Source organism: Pleurodeles waltl, chromosome 4_2, assembly GCF_031143425.1.
Source record: "Pleurodeles waltl isolate 20211129_DDA chromosome 4_2, aPleWal1.hap1.20221129, whole genome shotgun sequence".
NCBI lineage: Eukaryota > Metazoa > Chordata > Amphibia > Caudata > Salamandridae > Pleurodeles > Pleurodeles waltl.
Genome location: NC_090443.1, coordinates 688900371 through 688917672, shown reverse-complemented (window position 1 = coordinate 688917672; position 17302 = coordinate 688900371). Strand labels below are relative to the sequence as shown.

At 50.1% G+C, this 17302-nt stretch overlaps 1 protein-coding gene across 1 annotated transcript in view; it reads right to left on the bottom strand.

Annotated features, from left to right (window-relative positions):
• The window catches only part of LOC138293926 (atrial natriuretic peptide receptor 2-like), a 445904-nt gene that overhangs the window by 92996 nt on the left and 335606 nt on the right, over positions 1-17302 (bottom strand). The window lies entirely within an intron of this gene.

The following is a 17302-nucleotide window of genomic DNA, read 5'->3' as shown; positions in this document are numbered from 1 at the left end:
CACATCCATGCACACGTCCCCTGTGTCCTCTACCACTGTGTCTGTGCCCCCTCCTCCCAAAGTACACAAATGCAGGCACTCAGACACCCAACAACCATCCACCTCACAACAGCATCCAGCCCATGCACCTGCACCCAAACACAGCAGACAGACACCTCCTACAACCACTCCCTTTTCCTCCACTCCCAAACCTACGCCCTCTTCCCGCCCCAGTGTCCCTAAGAAGCTTTTCCTCACCACCCTTGACCTATTCCCTGCCCCTCCTCACTCCCAGTCCTTCACTTCGGGCCAGGGTGGCCAGAACCCAGCCCAGCACCTCAGCCACCCAGTCCACGGCCACTGTAGTTTCTGCAGCTACTGCAGGTGTGAGAGGCTCCAAGGAGGCACCCGTCAGCACAGCCAGTGTGTCTGCACCACTTGCCAAGGGCAAGAAGGGGCCGCCAGCTAGCAAGGGCAAGAAGGGGACACCAGCCAGCAAGGGGGAGGAGGCACCACCAACCAGCAAGGGGAAGGAGGCACCACCAGCCAGCAATGGGAAGGAGGCACCACCAGCCAGCAAGGGGAGGAAGGGAGCACCAGCTGGCAGAAGCAAGGAGGCACCACCATCTACCAAGGGCAGGAAGGGGACAACAGCTGCCAAGGCCAATGTGAAAGGATCGGACGCCGTAGGCAGGATGGATCTGGTGCCTGGGGCTGGAGCGGCATCTGGGCAAACAACACCAGCCATCGCACTTCAGCTGTCCGAGGCTGCAGGGGAAGGGCTGGAGCCTCCCCCCACCACTGACAGCACTACCACCTGCACCGCTGCCACCACTGCCACCTGCAACACCAGCAGCACCACTGCCAGCAGCAGCATCCCCAGTAGGCTGCTGTTCGAGGCTGCAGGGGAAGGGCTGGAGCCTCCCCCCACCACTGACAGCACCGCCACCTGCACCACTGCCACTACCTGCACCGCCAGCAGCACCACTGCCAGCAGCAGCAGCCCCAGTGTCCTCACCCCACCACTGACAACACCGCCGCCAGCCCCACAACTCCCATCCACTGAGCAGCTCTCACTGCCGGTGAGCAGTGTGTAGTCGTGACTACAAGGGCTGTAATGCATTCTGGCCCCTGCCACACCTATAGGTGTGACACCCAGGTGAGAGACTGTAAACTTGCTCCATCAAGAATGAAGCAAACTGGGCACAAGGCCCACTCCAGAACCAGTTGAAGAAGGCATCCACTCACCCCCTTCTTGCCTGGATGAAGCACACTGGACACAAGGCCCCCTCCAGAACCAGTGGAAGAAGGCATCCACTCACCCCCTTCTTGCCTGGATGAAGCACACTGGGCACAAGGCCCCCTCCAGAACCAGTGGGCAAACCACCCTCTAGAGAGACTGTGGCTTTGCACTCCCCAGGACCAAGCAGTAGGCAAACCACCCACTAGAGAGACTGTGGCTTTGCACTCCCCAGGACCAAGCAGTGGGCAAACCACCCACTAGAGAGACTGTGGCTTTGCACTCCCCAGTACCAATCAGTGGGCAAACCACCCACTAGAGAGACTGTGGCCTTGCACTCCCCAGGACCAAGCAGTGGGCAAACCACCCACTTGAGAGACTGTGGCCTTGCACTCCCCAGGACATCGCAGAGGGCATGTAGCCCCCTCCAGGAGTAGTGGTGTTGTACCATCTTCCAGCTGAGGTAGCCACCCATTCCCCATCCCCCTGAGGTGCCTGTGTGTTTTTGACCTGATGCCCCTGCAGTGTTCTCTCCATATTGAGGCAGGAGTCAAGTGTGGCCTTGGCCTATATGTTATGGCCCAGTGGGTCACGGACATTTTGGAGTGGGCATTGTCCCTCCATTTGTGAATATTGTACATACTGTTTATTGCTTTAAGGATGTCTTTTTCTAAATTTATAATATTACACTCAATTTAATCTATTCCTTATGTCCTTGTGTTATTCCTGTGGGGTACGGGGTGTATATGTAATGTTGTTGCATCTGTTTGTGGGTATGGTGTTAGGGGTGGGGGTGGGGGTGTTGTGTGTTGCGTGTGTGTGTCACTCTCTTTTTCCTCCCCCCCTTATGTGCTAGGTGCTGTACTCACCGTTGTTGCCGCCGTTCGTGTTCCTGGTGTAGGAGGAGGTATACCAGCATGGGAAAGATCTGCAGTTCAGGCTCCATGACGTCGTGGCTGTTCCCTGATTGTCCAGAGGTGAGTCGTTTCCCTTCTGTGTACTGTTTCCGCCAGGCTTTTGATGGCATTGGTACCGCCCCGGAAAAGCTGGCGGGTTGACTTGTTGTAATGCTGTGGGCGGTACATTGTCTTTCGCCTTGCTGTTGGCGGTTACCGCCACGGTGTTTGTTGCTACTGCTGTGGCGGTCGGAGTGTTAAAGTGGCTGTCTGTGTTAGCGGTTTAAGCCGTGGTCATAATTCAATTTTAGTACCGCCAGCATGTTGGCGGTATTACCGCCGCTTTATCACCGACCACCAGGGTTGTAATGAGGGCCTATATGTACTATCTATGTACAAAGCGAACAGCAAATAGAAGCAACATAAACAGGAGCGAAGCCTTACGCAGGATCAAAAGAAAAAAGTCACGTTTATAAATGGCTTCTTAATATATAATGATCATCGAGTCCTGCAATGTGACAGGGCAACATATTCCACAGTCTAGCTGTGGCATTGGAGAAAAATCCACCACCTCATCTAGCTTTGTGAATTTTAGGCACAACAAGAGACCTGTTGTTGAGCATCGGGGGCCCCCTCCATGTATTTTGCAGGCACCCCCTCGACTTTCGATATGTCACTGCTTACTCAGGATGTACCACTGGAATTTAGCTCTCAGAAAACAGAGGCCCAGATTTTGAAGTGGCTTATGAGCTATACAAAAAAGGGCTTTGAACACAACTCTTTCCTGATGGAAAGCCGACCCTCAGGCACTGCGCTATGGACTGGAATTTGGGAATATCCTAATTCAGTTGAGCAACTGCTTCTTGGGTTCTCCTGTAAACTATTGAAGGAGACCTGATTAATGTTGAGATACCATTGATGCATCCCTTTGCAAGATATCTCACTATTTTTGACTTTTCTGAGCCTGTCAAGTCCTTCTTTTGACCCATTTTGCCAAAGGAAAGGAAGTTGCCTAATAATTATGCACACCTGATATAGGGTGTTGATGTCATTAGACCACACCCCTTCTCATTACAGAGATGCACATCACCTAATATGCTTAATTGGTAGTAGGCTTTCGAGCCTATACAGCTTGGAGTAAGACAACATGCATAAAGAGGATGATGTGGTCAAAATACTCATTTGCCTAATAATTCTGCACTCCCTGTAACTATCATCGTGACTCTCCTACATGCACTTGCTAACTCTTCCAGTCTGTGTGGGTGCCTTGAGGTCTTTTTTCATTTCTATGCCAGGCGTATCGGAGCAGCTTCCATTTAAGGGATGGCTTGAGAAAGAATGGCAGAAATCACACATAGGGAGGAGCATGTAAGGGAGCAGTGACTAGGGGTGAAGGTGAGAGAGTGTGGCAGGTGTGGTATGCACATGGCATCTGTATGAGATGTTAATATTTTAGGATGAGATATGGAAGGTGAAAGGATCTGATGCACTTGGATTGGAAGGTTTGATGCGTGTGTAATGTAAGCGTAAAATGTGTCTTTTGATGCTTGAGTGAGCCAAGAGTTGGCTTTGCAGAGTTTCGTCCCCTAGCTGAGGTAACACAGGAATCAGCTAAAATATCCAACCCAATATCCAGTGGTGCTGATTCAACACAGTGGTGCTGGAGTGTTGTTCAGTGTACTCCCTGGCTGTGTCCTCATATACAGATCAGGTGATAGAGCTTCAAACGTGCTCCTGTGTCAAAGGAAGGCTCCAGAGTAGCATGGAATGCTAGCTCCTAAACGACATGGCTTCTGGCAACACAACAAACTCTTCTAGGGCGCTTAACAGGAATCATAGGTTGTGCAGCAAAGTGCTGTCTCATTAGCTGCTTCTGTTATTGCAGCAGCTGGTCTATGTATTACAGGGCACTTCACAGGGGACATACGAGCTCCTGACTGCTTGTTCTGTCTTCTTGCTGCAGGGCAATGTCTTCATGGGCACATGGTAAGAGACATATTGTGATTGACAGCACATGTTCATCTTAACAATCATAAATACAGTATAGTTTAATCAGGTTCCCAACAAAAAGGCAAAATTGTTTTGAAAAAAAACCCTAAACAGCTGAGAAATGCTGAAGGTATGATGATCAACCCAGTGAGCCAGATCCTGAAGCCAGTGGTGTAACAAAACATGAGGGGCTCCCCTCCAAGATATGCTGCAGGGGCCTCCTGCACTCACATCAATAGGTGCTGAGGGATCCCCCTCCAGTAGGGGTAATCCTGGTGGACCCCCACATCGCGGAGGCTGCTGGGGTCTTTGTTACACCCCTGACTAAAGCGTGTTCACACCAGCAAGCAAATGGTAGGATATGGGTAACCCAAAGGCCACTCTCTTGCTATACCTCTTATAATACATTGGATTCTTTAATCTCTGTATATTCACCTGTTTCTAATTTGGTGACTTGTGATGCATACAGTTGCTGATTATAGAGAGAAGACCTCAGAACTCAACTATTACAAGTTACTACAGTCAAGTTCTGACATCACAGTGCCTACTGCTAGAGCCAGCAGCTGGAGTGAAAGGTAGGTCAGGTCATGGAGCATAACTGAAACAACTGTTTAGCAACGAAACCTGAACCTTGCTTTTCTTTTTTCTGCTCTATTTTTCTAGCTTGCAATAACCAGAGGCATAGCTTGGTCAGTATGATTGAGAGAGTGTGAGCTTTAGATTTCCCAACAATGCCGCTGGGCATCTTGCTAAAACACATTATACGAGGAGCAAGACATGAGGGGGCTGAAGAGGCATTGGAAAAAGAGAGGAGGATGGATTGTTAGGAGTACTCAAAACTATATTTTCCAAACTAATCAACATTTTCTAAGGCCTTCAAAACATAGGAGAGAGAGTGTGTGTGTTTTTGTCTGTGTGGGCATGTAAAAGTTCCAGGTGAAATCTGACAGACACTCTACATCACCTGACTGAAAGCACTTGTACCCAACTATTTACTACAGAATACATTTTTCAGGGGGTGTAACACCCTAAACACCCCCTGGAGCTACGCCCCTGAGAATAACAAGCAGAGAGAACATGTTGATTTTTGCACTCCTTAGATAGTTAGAGAAAACCTAGAATCTTTCCACATGTTTCTACACATTCCAAGCTACTGCAGCGTTTTAAAGAAAATCAAACTAATATGTATAAAACGTATATGTGTTGAACTGTTTTTAATATCTATTTGCAATAAATATCCAACAGATTTTTGATGTCTTTAATTTTGCACTACAGCTTTTATTTGTATTCTTAATGTTTGCAAACATGCTTGCTATTTCATATAAAAGAGCTACATGCCAAGGTTTTAAGTGGTTTATGGGAAAAGAGATGGTGTGATCGTGTATTATGTGGGATAAAGTAACCCTGGTGTAGATGATAAGGATATTGTAAGACAAATCGGAGTTCCATAACCTTAGAAAAGAACTTGGCCTCTGGCTTCTTTCCTCTATATGGTTATTTAACTCCTCAGTGACTTGCAATATCCTTATAATGCACGGCAGGGGGTTCTTTTTCCCTTATATAATTAACTTGTTATTTTATGTTAACTGATAACATGATCCCTCACAACAGACAATCAAAGCAGTCTCAAGCCGGATCTAAAAACAAAGGTGTGGGTGGCCACTGTTCATTATGAGAGAAGTTTTTTTCCAGAAAAAGACAAATGTATAGTATTATACATCAGTTGCATTATTACAGTATTCCATATAGGCTTTGAGCCACCCATGTTATCAGTGCCACTTGGGGGGATGGGTTCTAATATGATTTTTTGGCAAGGTATGGATGCCTAGAGAAGGAAAATATGTGATAGCAAGTCATAACTCTTTGCCTTTTGTGAGTTACCACTCCTCTCCGAAGATACCTTGATGTAAATAGATTTATTTTTCATAATTTTTATTATTGAGAATTTTATTATTAAACAATACAATTACAGTAAATGTGATTATATAAATTGATAATGATTATAATAGTAATTATGAGTGTATTAAGTACACTAAGTGCAATTTATAAATATTTTAATTTTTTTTTTTTCCAGGAGCTGGTGGTGAATGACCGTACAGCATCATGAAGAAGACTGAAACAAGCACATCCTGTCCCTCTGATCTCTAGGGCCAGATTTATAGAGCCCTTGCCCCTGTCCAACACCACATAAGCATCATTTTGTTGACACTAATGTGGCATTGGAAGGGGAAAAATGTCACACCATATTTACAAAGTGGCGCAATGCATGCATTGTGCCACTCTGTAACCCTTTGCACCACATTATGCCGGCGCCAGGCATAATGTATGCAAGGGGGCGTTCCAACGCTAGGGGGGGCATAAAAATGGCGCAAAGGAATCTATAAGATTCCTTTGCGCCATTTTTATGTGGATTTTTAGCAACTGCTAAGTGCAGGCGTTAAAAAGAGGCTCAGATTGATTACAGTGGGCCTCTGGGTGCTTTGCAGGATTAGCGTCATAATTTATGACGCTAATCGTGCAAAGTGCCGGACTAGCATGAAAAAGGATGAGGCTGGTCACCCTAACTACTGCCATGGTGCACTGTATTGTAAATATGGCACTACCATGTTGGCAATAGGGAGGCACTAGGGGGCGCAAGAAAAGTGGCGCTGAACTAGAAGCAGCACCACTTTTCATAAATATGCCCACTTAGTGTATAATTCATTTATGGTCAAATGTCCAACATAGAGTTACGTTGACAAGCCCGCAGGGCTACTCATCATGGAAAATTTTATTAGAGGCAGCTCAAGTAAGTAATCGCATTCCACTGTTTGACACTGCAAGAAATGTGGAAAGCAACACAGTTCCCCAACCATTTTCCCACAGGAAATGCAAGAGCCTGTTTAATATGAAGAGAGATTTACAAACTATTAAGCAAAAAGTTGAAGCAAGTGTTAGTGATGATGCTGAAACGAGTGACTGCACAAGTAAATGCTTAAACAGAAGAACATCATTAAAGTCAAACATGTATGCTGAAGATTGTATATTTTGTGGAAAGATAAAAAGCTACAAGAATGTTGGAGAGTGGAGCCCTCTAACCCTGATCTGGAAATAACTCCCATCTTCCCATCCATGGTTCTTAGGGAATTCCTAGGGATCCCCTACCTGTCACGCATGCATTGCAGTATGAAGGCATATATGCTGGAATCTCTATCAGAGTGGGACATACAGCTTCCCTTAATCCGCATCATAAGGTACAGTGGCAATCCTTAAGATTAATGTCCTAACTAAATGACAACAAGTATTCCCCTTTATTGACATGCTTGCACACCGTACACGACTAGAGACTACCAGGGAGCCTTGGATTCTCTGGATGTCGGGGAATCCCCATGGTTCTCACTGGGCTGGTCTGCATGGACAGATATTGGTGTAGGAAGGGGGTCCAGGTGACAGTCTGGGAGATGTCTGTAAGGTACAGACGCTGCAAGGAACAGGGACAAAAATATGTCAGTGCCAATATATGGCATGCTGATGTCCTCACTACCCTGCCATCCTTCCTCCACTGCTCGAACACCCTCGTACTTGATGGCAGTTACTACAGACAGACATGGCAGGGGAATGGTAGGGTAGTGCCAGTCCTGAAGCCTGGGTAGAGGCAGTACTTCCATCCAGGTGTAAATGAGGGCCAAAAAGAGATTGCTTTTTCAACCCCTCATTCATATTTGATTTATAAAATCTCGCCTTATATCTAACTCAAGTCATAAAATGAAACTGAAATTAATTCAAATGTCATTTTTTGGCTTTGAGACATCGGACAAATTATTTATTGTATGTTCTGTTAATTTATTATGATGTGTAATGTATTTTAATTGTCTAAAGTATGATTGCATGTTATTAACATTAAGCCCATATTTATACTTTTTTAGCGCCGCATTTGCGCCATTTTTTGATGCAAAAGCGGCGCAAACTTGCAAAATACAATTGTATTTTGTAAGTTTGCCCCTTTTTTGCTTCAAAAAGCGGCGCAAATGCGGCGCTAAAAAAGTATAAATATGGAAAGTGTGCTTTGCTATATAGCAACCTAAGCCAGCAATAACCAAGTTAATTGAGTTAAATGTGCAGATGTTCAATTAGGCTCACCTCTAAATGAAGCTCAGTGTATGGGGGCTTGGTAATCATCTGCAGACATTTAGACTCATGAATGCAAAGTTCAGATACTGCCTGCCTTACATAGATTTGCACCTGTGATGGCAGCAAGTTAATGGAACTTACAGAAGCAGCGGCGTAACGAAACTTGAGCCCCCTTCCTCTTGCAAAGTACCACCCGTGCACAGTGCTGAGGGGGCACGCTGGAGCTCGCCCCCATGGTACCTCGCAGGGGCTGCGGGGGGCTTTGTTATGCCACTGTACAGAAGATATCATTGTGGCCGCTGGTCGATGCATGATGTTTTTCATCTGGGTATTTCTATGCTACTAGAGTGAAAGCATTTTTGGCAGTGGTCGGCCAATTGCTTCGCTTCCCGTAAAAGTAAATTACTGCTATGCATTAATGTGCAATATTACCTGGAGAGGAGGCAGAATCTTGATCCTCCTCCTGTTCCCAAAATATTATCTCGTTGACCCTGTAGCTTTCCGTTTTTTCTATTTAGTTGGTCTTTTTAGAGCTATTTCTTCTGTATGCATTATGCCATCCTGCCTTTCTTACCGAGTACACTATTGATGAAGGGGAAGTACTGGAAATGCAGATTGATATTGCTTACAAGCATGCCTAATTCACTGTGAGTGTAGGCTGCTAATTACTTCGTTGCGTTGCTATTCATCAGTTGAACCCAATGGGAATTGAACAGAAATGTGAACCTTGTTAGGGTATCACCCACCAACCATTCATCCAATGACAACATATTAAACTTCAGGAGCAAATGAATTGGAGGTAGTGCTATCACTCCTTTGAGAGGATGACACGTGCCAAATAATTTCCCACACCTTATTTAAGGAAATCTGCCTCAAAATGTTTATGTTGAGTGGGGGCTTCTCCCTTTAATGAAAAGGTATAGGAGCTGTGCAATATAGTGTTCGCATTTATCAGCAGAACATCTTTGGGAGGACAAACGACATTAACAATGTCAGGTATCCCCACATAAAGTTTCAGAACTGAGGTGAACAGGTTATGTGGAGCAAACAGCTCACCAGATAGCAACGTATCAGTCCTAATCCATGGGACAGCCACACATAACACCATTCCCTCATTTCCTTCCATGCCGGATGTGAGAAAACTCTGAAGTTCGAAATACAAAATCGGCCCCAAGGCTAGTTTTCTTGGAGCACTGCAACATTCAGTCTTTTCATGGGGGCGTGGCTAAGTAGCCAAGCATGGCGGACGCGAGCTAGGAGAGCTCCGCGTCCCGCCCGGCTGATCCGGTGCTGCATGGGGGATAGGGGGCTGGCGGAACCCGCTGCGGAAGGTGTCGGGCGGCGGTGAAGACTCGGGCAGCAGTGGAGAGCGGTGCTGGCTCCCCCCCCCGGCGGGGAGCAAAGACGGAGCAGAGCCAGGCCTGCAGTGCCGCGGCCCACCAGCATGTGGGAGCGGTGGGTGCGTCCTAGCAGCGCAGATTGCATGCGGTGTGGCGCGGACGTGCCGCGGGCGCTGGCCTGTGGTGCCCCCCCCCGGAGAGCAGTTGCCCCGTCGGGGGTGGAGAGGAACGGGGTGATCCTGCGGGCCCACGGGGACGGGAGTGGGCTCCCCGCAGAGAGTACCTGGGCGCAGCCACGTGGCTGGGCCACTGGTCTCCCCCTGCTGGAGCTGGCTTCGAGGGGCATCAACAACGGCCCGAGTGAGGGGAGAGGAGACCTGAGGGCCCGGAACGGGAGGAGGGCAGCGGAAGAACGGTGGGCCGGGCTGCTCGTGCTGCTACACAGTGCAGTATTGGAAGTGCAGACAAGCGGGCCCGGCCCTAGGAGCAGACCCGGTGAGGTGATCTTCTGCCTGCAGTCGGAGGTGGCAGGAGAGCGCAACTACTGCCAGCTGAGGAGGCTAGAGTGCTGGAGAGTGGGCCCCCTCTGGTTCCGGGCAGGGAGGACTTGGGAAAGTGAGGTGGAGCGCGGCGCGAGGTTGGGGGTCGCCTCGGAAGGCCTGGCCTGCTGAGGGGGTGCCGCATTGATTACAGCAACCCTCTGACCTGGTCTTCCTGAGCTGGCGGTGTGAGCTGAAGGGCTTTGTACTACTGGAGCTGGTGGTGAGGCACCCGGTGAGTGGAGTGGAGCTGGTTGGAGCCTGCGCTTACCCTGGTCATGGCGGGGACGGGCCGCCTTCGATCTGGTGCTGGGGCTAGGAGGTCCAAAGAAGCTGCAGTGCAGGATAGCCAGAAGTTGGATGCTGTGCTGGCTGCGGTGGAGCGCATCGGAGACTCGCTGGAGCTCGCTCGCACATCTTTGGAGGCTAAGATCGATAAAGTGGCCAGCGACCTTGTACTCCGGCACGTTGACCACTATAACCTGGTTGACAAAACAGGTACGATTGAGGCGCGTGTGGATGAGTTGACACCAGTGACATCGCGTTTAGAGTCCACGATGGGGGATGTTTTAGCGCAAGTGGCGGAGCTCGAGCATCGTGTGGAAGATGCGGAGGGCTGCACCAGAAGAAATAACATACGCGTGATCGGTTTGCCGGAGGGAGTGGAGGGCCGGGATGCGGTGGCCTACTCAGAGAGCTGGCTCCGAGGACCGGTGCCGGCTGGTACACTGACTCCTTTCTTCTCGGTGGAGCGAGCTCATCGAACCCCCACATGGCCCAGGCCTCCGGGGAGCGGTCCTCGCCCCTTCATAATTCGCTTGCTCCACTATGCGGACCGTGACATTATACTCAAGACTGTGAGATCCTCCTCGCCGCCCGAGTAGACAATACACAAATAATGCTGTTTCCGGACTATACGTTGGCACTGCAAAGAGACCGAGCCTCCTATATGCCCCTTAAGCACAGACTCCAAGCCCTGAGCCTGGACTACTCTCTACTGTTTCCTGCCAAACTCCGTATTGTGGCTGAGAACAAGGCTCATTTCTTCACCACGCCAGAAGCGGCGTGGGAATGGTTGGAGTCGACGGGACGCGTCTCGGGTCGGGAGAGGGAGAGGAATCCGCCCGCACCGAGGAGCAGGCGCAGCCGGGCGAGGCGAGGCTGCAAGGGAAGCGGTGTGACTGTGGAGGCAGCGGCACATGCGCCGGACTTGGAACAGCTCATACAGGAACGACGCAAGGCGATTCAATCGGCTGCAGCTATAAGTGCCTCGCCGGTTGTGTCAGAATCAGAAACTGAGAATTTGAAGCCTCTCAGCGACCGGCTGACTACGCCAGACCAACTCTTGGAGTTGAATTTTCAAGAATGCCCGTCTGTGACTCCTGCCACAGCAGACGAGCTTTTCTAGGCCCTGCGGAGCCCTGTTTGGTGGACTCGATGGTGCTGTAACCCTCCTGGTTGGGGCTCATGGGTCCCCTAAGCAGCAGAGTCCATATATTTTTCACTACATGTCAGCAATTGCTGAGGCTGCGGGGCGTGAGGAATTCACATGGGCCGGCTCTCCAAGTGGCTGAGGGTATTACAACTGTCACTGACTGTTGCTTACAAAAACTGCAGATAGCTGCCGCCCCTCCCCTCTGTTATTTGCTCTGGCCGGGTTGACCGGATTAGTAAGTGCTTGTTTTACTGAGTGAGTTGGCCTGCCCCAATCTCCTGCTAACGGAGGTTTAGAATGTGTGATTATGTTGTTGGATGGTTAAGTTGCTGGGTTTGGGCGAAGACCGGTTGTTTATCTGCTCTGATGGTATTGATTTTGTTTTGGTTCCACTGGAGGCTATGTGCAAGGTGCTTGCCCGAGTGCTGGGAGTCTGTTACTGCGTGCGCGGCGTCACACCTGCGGGCAGGAGGAGTGGTAGAGGGGCGTTCTAAATTGAAGCTGCCATGAATCCATATATTGCAGTTACTTGGAATGTGCGTGGCATACACACACCTAAGTGCCGATACTCCATATACTCATACCTTAAAAGACACTCGTTCCACCTCGCTTTTTTGCAGGAGACCCACTTGGTGCATTCGGAGCTCCCTCGTTTGCAGAGGCGCTGGAGGGGGCAACTATATGCTACGGGGCACTCCACTTATGCTAGAGGTGCCCTGATTTGGATTAAAGCAGGTGTCCCTTTTGTAGCAGAGGAGCAGATCATAGACCCACAGGGGAGGTTTGCCCTGGTTCGTGGCCGACTTGTGGGTCGGGCAATAGTGTTGGGCTCTATATACGCACCGAATGTGGATCAGACTCCTTTTCTGCGTAGTCTATCGTGCCACTTAGCGGGCTGGAGCGAATATCCCTGGTTATTGGGAGGGGACTTTAATAGTGTGCTTGATGTTGACTTAGATCGTTCCTCCCCCCCCCATTGCCCACGTCTCCTGCGGTGGTCGCAGCGTGTGGGTTGCTAGATTGGACGCAACAGTGGTATCTGATAGATATTTGGAGACAGCGGAATGCTGTGGAGAGAGTTTACTCATACTACTCTGCCCGCACTCCCTCCATGTCAGGTTGGATAGAATACTCTGCACGCGGGACCTGGCCTCAGTGGTTAGGGGTGTGGATTACTTAGGGCGCACGCACTCAGATCACAATCCACAGATTTTAAGGTTGAGTTGGGATCTCCCCCCCCCCCCCCTGGCTGTTCCTACCTGGAAGCTCCATCCCGAGCTCTTAGAAGACACGGCCTTTAAGGCATCCTTGGAAACAGCGATCCCTGAATTTATTTAGCATAACAATGGTACAGCCTCTTCAGGCCTAATGGAGTGGGATGCATTCAAGGTATTTATCCGAGGCCACTGTATGGGGACTCAATGGAATTTACGTCGTTCAATTGAGCATGACCTAGCTCGCATAGAACGAGACACATTACGCCCACAGAGAGAGACCACACGGAGCCCTGCGGGTGAGGCCAGGTTAGCCGGGGCTCGAGCTGAGCATCTGTCGCTGCTTGAACGCCTGCGGTGCCTGAATTATGCTGCACACTCAGCGAGATCGCACGCTTCCGTGGATAAGTCGGGTAAACTTCTGGCCTGGCTGGTCAGGGGGGATCGTGACCATGGCCCGATCATGGAGGTCCGCTCGGAATCCGGGCGTCTGTTGTAAACGCCAAGGGAGATACATACTGCGTTTACGCAGCATTACCAGGCCTTGTATGCCTCAATGGTGAGCTCCTCTGAACAATCTTGTACGGAGTTCCTTGCTAGTGTGGAACTCCCACAGTTGATGGTGGACCAGGGGATTGCCCTAGAGGAGCCTCTTGATCTTGCTAAGATACAGGCCAGTATTCGTGAGCTGGCGTCTGGTTAGACGCCGGGCCCAGATGGTTTGCCGGCCGACTTTTACAAAGCATTTATCTTAATACTTGCACCCAAGTTACTCCGTGTTTATGAGGAGGCAGAGCGAAGGGGCTGTTTGTCATCATCACAGGGCGAGGCGCTGCTTGTGTCCCTTCCCAAACCTGGTAAGGACCCGTTAGACCTGGGGTCGTATCGGCCGCTAGCAATGCTCAGTACGGATTACAAAATTCTGGCCAAAACTCTAGCAATGCGGCTTGCGCCTAAAACGCCGGGCCCGGTGCACCCGGATCAAAATGGATGTGTGCCAGCGAGAGATACGTCACATAATATCAGACAACTGTTCGGCGTCATGCACGCAAGGCGGGACTGGCCATGAGCGGGTTGCCTTGTTCTTGATCTGGAGAAAGCCTTTGATTCTCTGGAGTGGCCGTATCTTTTCAGAGTACTGAGGCGGTTTGGTATTGGGACCCACTTTATTCGAATGGTTAAGTTACTATACACTAATCCTCAGGTTCGGGTCAAGGTGAGGGGCATTATATCAGAACCCGTCAGGGTGTGTAGAGGTACGCAGCAGGGTTGCCCCCTCTCCCCACTGCTTTTTTCCCTTGCCATGGAGCCACTGGCGGCAGTCTTGCGGGATAGGGGCACTGACTGGGGTATTACCCTAGGGGATGGCCTGCACGTGGCGTCGGTGTACGCTGATGACCTTCTGCTGTATTTCCGGGATGTGGCGTGTATCCCCCCAGAGGTTGGGACCGTGTTGCAGCAGTTTGCCTCGCTGTCCGGCCTAAAAGTTAATTGGTCCAAATCATGCCTCTTCCCCTTTGATCCTGCGCTATCGGACCCAGAGCTTTGTCTTGCAGGGAACGTGGTCCCCTGGCAACCTCATACATTCAGGTACCTAGGCATCTGGATTTATCATGGAGAGGAAGACCTAGCAGATGGAAACCTTAAGAGGGCGTGTAAGGAAATGCCTCCTTGGCATGGTTACCCCCTGTCTTTTTGCCTTTGCTGATGCCAAATTATGATTTGAAAGTGTGCTGAGGCCTGCTAACCAGGCCCCAGCACCAGTGTTCTTTCCCTAAAACTGTACCTTTGTTTCCACAATTGGCACACCCTGGCATCCAGGTAAGTCCCTTGTAACTGGTACCCCTGGTACCAAGGGCCCTGATGCCAGGGAAGGTCTCTAAGGGCTGCAGCATGTCTTATGCCACCCTGGGGACCCCTCACTCAGCACAGACACACTGCTTGCCAGCTTGTGTGTACTGGTGGGGAGAAAATGACTAAGTCGACATGGCACTCCCCTCAGGGTGCCATGCCAACCTCACACTGCCTATGGCATAGATAAGTCACCCCTCTAGCAGGCCTTACAGCCCTAAGGCAGGGTGCACTATACCATAGGTGAGGGCATAGTTGCATGAGCACTATGCCCCTACAGTGTCTAAGCAAAACCTTAGACATTGTAAGTGCAGGGTAGCCATAAGAGTATATGGTCTGGGAGTCTGTCATACACAAACTCCACAGCACCATAATGGCTACACTGAAAACTGGGAAGTTTGGTATCAAACTTCTCAGCACAATAAATGCACACTGATGCCAGTGTACATTTTATTGTGAAATACACCCCAGAGGGCATCTTAGAGATGCCCCCTGAAAACATACCCGACTTCCAGTGTGGGCTGACTAGTTTTACCAGCCTGCCACACACCAGACATGTTGCTGGCCACATGGGGAGAGTGCCTTTGTCACTCTGTGGCTAGTAACAAAGCCTGTACTGGGTGGAGGTGCTTCTCACCTCCTCCTGCAGGAACTGTAACACCTGGCGGTGAGCCTCAAAGGCTCACCCCCTTTGTTACAGTGCCCTAGGGCACTCCAGCTAGTGGAGATGCCCGCCCCCTCCGGCCACGGCCCCACTTTTGGCGGCAAGGCCGGAGGAGATAATAAGAAAAACAAGGAGGAGTCACTGGCCAGTCAGGACAGCCCCTAAGGTGTCCTGAGCTGAGGTGACTCTGACTTTTAGAAATCCTCCATCTTGCAGATGGAGGATTCCCCCAACAGGATTAGGGATGTGCCCCCCTCCCCTCAGGGAGGAGGCACAAAGAGGGTGTAGCCACCCTCAGGGCTAGTAGCCATTGGCTACTAACGCCCCAGACCTAAACCCACCCCTAAATTGAGTATTTAGGGGCTCCCAGAACCTAGCAAGATAGATTCCTGCAACCTGAAGACGAAGAAGGACTGCTGACCTGAAAGCCCTGCAGAGAAGACGGAGACACCAACTGCTTTGGCCCCAGCCCTACCGGCCTGTCTCCCCACTTCAAGAAAAACTGCAACAGCGACGCGTTCAACAGGGTCCAGCGACCTCTGAACCCTCAGAGGACTATCCTGCATCTAAAAGGATCAAGAACTCCCGAGGACAGCGGCTCTGCTCCAAAGAAGAAACAACTTTGAAACAAAGAAACAACTTTAAAAGGACTCCACGTTTCCCACCGGAAGCGTGAGACTTTGCACTCTGCACCCGATGCCCCCGGCTCGACCTGCGGAGAAACAACACTACAGGGAGGACTCCCCGGCGACTGCGACCCTGTGAGTAGTCAGAGCTGACCCCCGTTAGCCCCCCCAGCGACGCCTGCATAGGGAATCCAGAGGCTCCCCCTCACCCTGACTGCCTGTTTCTAAGAACCCGACGCCTGGTAAAGACACTGCACCCGCAGCCCCCAGGACCTGAAGGATCCGACCTCCAGTGCAGAAGCGACCCCCAGGTGGCCCTCTCCCTTGCCCAGGTGGTGGCTACCCCGAAGAGCCCCCCCCCTTGCCTGCCTGCTTCGCTGAAGAGACCCCTGGGTCTCCCATTGAACTCCGTTGCAAACCCGACACCTGTTTGCATTTTGCACCCGGCTGCCCCCGTGCCGCTGAGGGTGTACTTTTTGTGCTGACTTGTGTGCCCTCTGGTGCCCTACAAAACCCCCTTGGTCTGCCCTCCGAAGTCACGGGTACTTACCTGCTGGCAGAGTGGAACCGGGCACCCCCTTCTCCATTGAAGCCTATGCGTTTTGGGCACCACTTTGACCTCTGCACCTGACCAGCCCTGAGCTGCTGGTGTGGTAACTTTGGGGTTGCCCTGAACCCCCAACGGTGGGCTACCTTGGACCCAACTTTGAACCCTGTAGGTGTTTTACTTACCTGCAAAACTAACCAAAACTTACCTCCCCGAGGAACTGTCGAAAATTGCTCTGTGTCTAGTTTTAAAATAGCTTTTTGCCATTTTTGCCAAAACTGTACATGCTATTTTTCTGAATCAAAGTTCCTATGATACCTGAGTGAACTACCTTTCATTTAAAGTATTGATTGTAAATCTTGAACCTGTGGTTCTTAAAATAAACTAAGAAAATATATTTTTCTACACAAAAACCTATTGGCCTGGAATTGTCTTTGAGTGTGTGTGTTCCTCATTGATTGCCTGTGTGTGTACAACAAATGCTGAACACTACCCTCTGATAAGCCTACTGCTCGACCACACTACCACAAAATAGAGCATTAGAATTATCTCTTTTTGCCACTATCTTACCTCTAAGGGGAACCCTTGGACTCTGTGCATGCTATTTCTCACTTTGAAATAGTACATACAGAGCCAACTTCCTACAGGGCGGTATCCTCGATTAAGTCCCAGATGGCATTTTGGCAGACACTGCCGCTGTCAGTGGCGTGGCAGACAGGATAGCGCTGCTCAAAATGATAGTTTTGCCGCGCCTGCTAAATTACTTTTCTAACCTCCCGCATTATATCCCTCCCAACTTTTTTAGGAAACTGGAATCTACCTTGAGGGAATTCATTTGGAATGGGGGTCGATGCCGGGTCGCGCTGAAAAAG